Source organism: Gadus chalcogrammus, chromosome 13, assembly GCF_026213295.1.
Source record: "Gadus chalcogrammus isolate NIFS_2021 chromosome 13, NIFS_Gcha_1.0, whole genome shotgun sequence".
NCBI classification, from domain to species: domain Eukaryota; kingdom Metazoa; phylum Chordata; class Actinopteri; order Gadiformes; family Gadidae; genus Gadus; species Gadus chalcogrammus.
Genome location: NC_079424.1, coordinates 732453 through 738452, shown reverse-complemented (window position 1 = coordinate 738452; position 6000 = coordinate 732453).

The window sequence follows — 6000 nt, the reverse complement described above, 5'->3', positions numbered from 1 at the left end:
GTTAGCCCTGTAATAGTCTGCAGCTGTGGCTCATAGATTAATTGAGCCACACCCTTTCTGGTGCTCATTAAGAGGGCCAGAGTTCTAGACTGGAGGGCGGCTTGAGTTGTGCAAGTGACTAGACTGTTTTTAAGTAAAAATATGTTTTTACCAACAACATTGTGCGTCGAGGAAACTCTTTTTCACAGGGACAAAATGCACAGATAGGAAATCCTAGAAATGGAAATGTTCTGGGTATCCTTGATCTCTTATAGCACGGTATGATGTTACACTGGCAGAGCATCTTAGAAAGGCTGCCTCTAAAAAAAACACCGGATATCTGTCCTGGTGCACTCAAAATGAATTTTTTGATTCAATATCAGTGTGTTTTAGGTCAAATTTGTGCCCAGATCAAAGAGGGGGGGGGCGCCTGCTATGTGTCTGCATACCCCCCAGAAAGTAGGCAGTTGCGCCCCTGCTGTCAACCTTCAACACAAAGCAGGAGGGTCCAATCCCCCTGGGGTCTCCCGGAGTGTATCCACTCAGTACAGCACGATGCTTTGGATTAAATCCTCCACCCAAAGGAATATATGTATTTATTTATTCATAAATATCTGTGTGTGGAATCAAAGCAGCGCTCAGGGAGGGGGTACTTCTCCTCAGAGGTCAGATACAGGGAGAGGAGAGGAGAGGAGGAGGTGAGAGGAGAGAGGAGAGGAGAGGAGGAGAGGAGGAGACGACTCACCACTCAGAGCTGATGACATCACCTGAGCCCACACACAGCCACAAACCTCATGCAATCACGGTCCTCTTCCTCTTCATCTACATCTATTTATCCCCGTCTTCTCTCTCCCTCTCTCCCTCTCTGCACACCTCTCCCTAACTCTTACATCTCACTATCTACCACTCACCCACCCCTTCTCACTCCCTTTCTCGGCTACCTCTCTACCTCTCACATACATATCGCTGCATCTCTCTCAGTACCCCCTCCGCTCTCTCCTCCTCTCTCATTCCTCTTTCTGTATCTCCTCCAGGTACCTCTCTCTCCTCCTTCCCTCTCTCTCTTCACCTCCCCGTCGACCAGTCTGGACACACAAGGTCAGAGTCGATTCTCCCGAGCTGCACAGACAGCAGCAGCTGCCATATTATAGAATCATTTTGACCTCAAGATCATGAATAAATAAAACACACGTACACACATGCAAACAGATCGACACGCATACAAACTTATACTTATATGTGCAAACAGACGACACACAAAAAATAAATACAAGAATGTATGCAGACAAATACACACAAAAATAAACAAACAAACAAACACACATACATTCATACATACCAGAAGTAAATGCATGCATGAGAATGGACACACACACACACAAAAACACACACTCTATGTGTGAGTGTCCGTCACGACAATCAACTTCTCCATCTGCCGCAGAGGGCAGAAGAAAGAGAAGGAAAAAAAAACAAATGTTTTTCTAAGACTCCTGGTGAACTCATCTATTGAAAGCCGCCTGTCAAGAGAGCCGGCTGTTTTCTGGTGACCGTTGTCACGAGCAGAGTACAGATAGAGGGAGAAGTAGCAGAGAGAAGCATGAGCAGAGAGAGAGGAACACAGGACAGAGAGGTTGAGAGCTGGCTGCCTGGGAGTGGTGAAGTGCTGTCGCGGCAGGGTCAAGATAACCCATGCTCCTGCCGTAACAATCACAAAGTAATTTTAGCCAAATATTCCCAGGCTGCTGACAGGAAAAGCAGATGTGCTGACGGGCGGACACGCGGCGTTGATGGAAACGTGCGCGCTCCTGATAGTGCTTCTTTAAAAAGCCGCAGTATTGACTTCATTTACTGTGGAAACCCGCTCAGCAGAATCCTGCTGGCAGAGAGAATCAGGGACAGACCTCGTGACACACGTGCATGTGTGCGCACACACGCCATGCGCACACATGCAAAGCTACACACTTTCAAAGCCATGTGCCGTCGCACACAAATACCCATATACACAACATGTGCACACACACAACACACACGCACCATTTCATGTGCCACAACCAAGCATTCATGTTCATGCACACATTCAAATTCACACAAATCAATGTATCCCCCCACAGACACACACACACACACACCAGTACCCCCCCTCCTACACACACACACACACACACAGTACCCCCCTCCCCACACAGACACACACACACACACACACAGTACCCCCCCCTCCCTACACACACACACACACAAACACACACACTACAGTACCCCCCTCCCCACACACACAGTTCGCTCCCACACACACTCCACACCACAACCCACACACACACAACACACAACACATACACACACACACCACACACACACACAAACACACACACACACCCACACACAACACACACACACGACACACCTGCCAGACCTTGCCCGGGAGTATATCAGCACAGGAAAGCCCACCGGAATGAAGGGAGGTGTGCCCCCCCTGGGGTAGGGTGCTCTAGACACCTTCCTAGAGGCCCAGACAACGGGTCGCCCTCACCATAACGGAACCCCCCCCCGCTTATGGACCACAGTCCGCTATGCACCCTCTCACCCCCAGTGAGTATTGACACCCTGTAGAGGCCAAGGATGTACGATAATGTACATTTATGTTTTATTTGATTTGGTTTTAATTGGTTTTTTTTTAGTTTAATTAAAATGAAGAGAGCTTTGGATAATTAGTAATCTATATAGCAAAAGGCACTCATCTAGCGTTCGTGGATTAATTGCAGGACGGTTTGAAATTGTTGCATTTTAAGCACAATATGGACTAAGATCATATTTAAATATTCACAACAAAGTGATGAAAGTGATCTAGGTGACAGGCATAGTTATATACGAGTTCAGTGAAAGTATAGAGCATATATTTTCTGTGATATATGTTTTACAGATCAGCATACATAACATACGTAAGTTAAGTGAAGCAATGTCTCAGCTTAAGGATGTGAGAAAGCAGAAGTGCTACTTACCGACTGGAGTCTCCCAGAGGCTGATCTGCTTCATTCAAAACACAAGAATAACAGAACAAAACGCGGGTACACACAGAACAACCATCCACCTACACACTCAAACTCACTCCAAAATCAACCGAAACTCACTTCAAAATGCTCTGATTCAATAGTGTCACTGTTGAGGATGATGGTAAGGCAATAGTTACTTAATAGCCTGCTATAAACACTTACCTTATTCCATCTCGTTTGAGTCAAAGTAGCTAGGATGGGAAATAAAAAAAAAATTTGCATTAATAATTCCATCTTTAGGGCTCTATTAAGCTCAATCACTCTATCAAGCAAGTCCACCACTAAGCTGCATGCTATGTCTTCCTCTGTTGAAGTAGCCGAATCCTCTTCCTCCCCGCCCGCCCTCTCTGTCTGTCTCTCCCTCCCATTCCAATCAGTTGTGTAACACAGCCGTCCTGCTCTGGCAAGGCTTTATTACACCAGCACCCCCTCTCCACCGCCCCACCCCCCCCCCCCCCCCCCCCCCACCCCCCCCCGCCGCGCAACAGCGTGCTCAGAGCGTGACCCACACAGAACTACCGCAGAACACTTTAATTGCGCCCCTGGTTGCTTCCATACATCCAACAGGAGTTCTTAAGAAGATATTAATTCCCTATTAAGTAGCGACGAGGGGGGGGCTAATTACCACCCTCTTGGGCTGCCTTAGTCAGGTAGTCCATATATCCTGCTTAAATCCACACACTTTAACCAATTAACAAGAAAGCTTAACTCTCTGAGCTCGGCCGCCCCAGGGCCTACTGAAGGAAAATACAATCCTATGAGCAAACACTCAGACCGCGGGACAAAACCACCGCCGCATGCGCAGCGCGTTTGCCACGGCGACATCAGGAAGTGATACAGCTCTGTGCCACGGACCACAACATTTAATGTTTAAACACAGAGCGGGCTACCCTTCGTTCGACCTGACTGAACACAAATGGGCTGCCACTGGAGCTTTTTGCCCACAATGCAATAGTGTGATTGTAACCGTGAATCTTTCATATATTTCCTCGATTGCAGCGAGCCCCCGTAACCTGTGCTGGGGGTTGGTGGGGGCGTCAGAGGAGGAGTTCCCCTCCTGGCCCAGCAGGCGAGAGACATCGGCGACCGTGGACCCAGGGCTGCTGGGAGTAGAGATCCAGCGCTTCCTCGGTTGGTTGTGGGCCTCTGACTGCGTTTCACACTTGACCTTTTCGGTTTGTCAAGTCGGCGGCGCCTCAGCTGTTGAGGGGGGGGCTTTACGCGGCCCCGGTCTTCAGGAACAATCTCCTCGGCGCTGTGTCGTCAAACTCAACGGCTCTCCTTGCTCTTCGTCCTCCTCTTCTCCTCGTCTCCTTCTGGGTGGCCGGGGCGCCACGGTGGACATCATCCCTGAGGAAGAAAGAACCAATGAGATTCATTATTATCAACGAGGGATTGAAAGGGGCTCGTTATTTATCCAAAGGGACTCGTTCCTTTTAGATGAATTTAATTAAGGGGGCAGTTAAGGGTAGTTGGTGGAGTGGGTTTGAGCCCAGAACCTTTTGTCTGGGATTCAACACCCTTAACCCACTAGACTACCCTACAGTACTCCCTCTAGTGGGGGAGGAAGTGGGGAGGACAGTTGGGTTCAGATATAGACATCATTCAAACATTCAGGTAAATAAGGAGTTAGTGAGAGTTCCATTTGCCTTCGACGTTTCCCTCCTTGTGATTTAACTGATGTGGGCTGATGGGAAAGAGAAGGTGAACGCTTACGGGGGCGTCTCTTCTGGTCAGCAAAAACACATCAACTCTCTGTTTACAAAACATCAACCCCAGTCAACAAGGCACAGAGTCAGCACTGTCCTTAAGTATAAGAATGCTGTGTGTTGTACTAGCCGATCGTAAAAAGCACAAGAAATTGGGTTAGTCAAAATAGAAACCATGCCTACATAAGAAACGCCTACAAAAAAAACAAGCAAGCCTGTAAACACGGACACTAGCATACAAGAGGACAAGCTACATACACGGGAGGAAAGGGACTCGCTGCTAGATTGGCAGGACGGGTCGTTGTGGCTGAATTTGGGGTGTGGAGGGACACTGTCTGGGGACACAGGGAGAAACATGCACGCTCTGGAAGGCCTTCGGGAGCCTGAAGCCAGCCCGGTATGTCGTGAGTGCAGTGGGTGCTAAAACTACTGGGACCCCACCCCACTGTACACAAGAGATCGAATGGGAATCACAACAATAACATACGGGTCTGGAATGACCACCGCCGACTCGTGATATAAGGTCAAAAGTCAAAGTCAGCTTTACTGTCAATTAGCCAAATATATAATCTAAAAAGAAATATAGAATGGAAATTGCGTTTAGTCTCCTGACCCCAGTGCAACAAAGTACAAAGGATACAATTTTGTCTTAAGATGAATATAATAAGAAATATTTACAATATAAAATTTGTGACATATTGCAAGGTAGGCAAACCTCAGCCCCTCCCACATTCAGAGATCGAGAGAGGCGATGAGAGATGAGAGATGCCAGGAGATTGAGAGAGGAGAGAGAAGAGAGAGGAGAGACGGGAGCAGGGAGAGGAAGAGATGGAGAGAGGGGAGAGGACGAGTGAGACGGAGAGACGAGAGAGAGGAGAGAGAGATGAGAGAGACGAGGAGAGCGAGAATGAGAGAGGAGAGGAGATGAAGAGAGAGAGAGAGGAGAGAGAGAGATGAGATTGAACGACTGAGAGGAACGGATGAGAGGACGAGAGGAAGAGAGAGCGAGAGGAGAGATGAGAGAGAGCGCGGGATGGTGATGTGGGACCATGCGGGCTCACAACAGAAAGAACATGGCTTTAAGTGAGCGGTTAGCCCGAGCCTGAGCAGGCTTTGCGGCAGATTAATGCAAGATTGGCTATACACCCGTTTTAATCTGATGGGAATCATGGTGCTGCAACATCAGAGGCCTCAATTATCTCCTTAACGTTTCATCGCTCAATATTCTCCAACGTTTCATCGAGAAAATAAGTGCAGTCGGC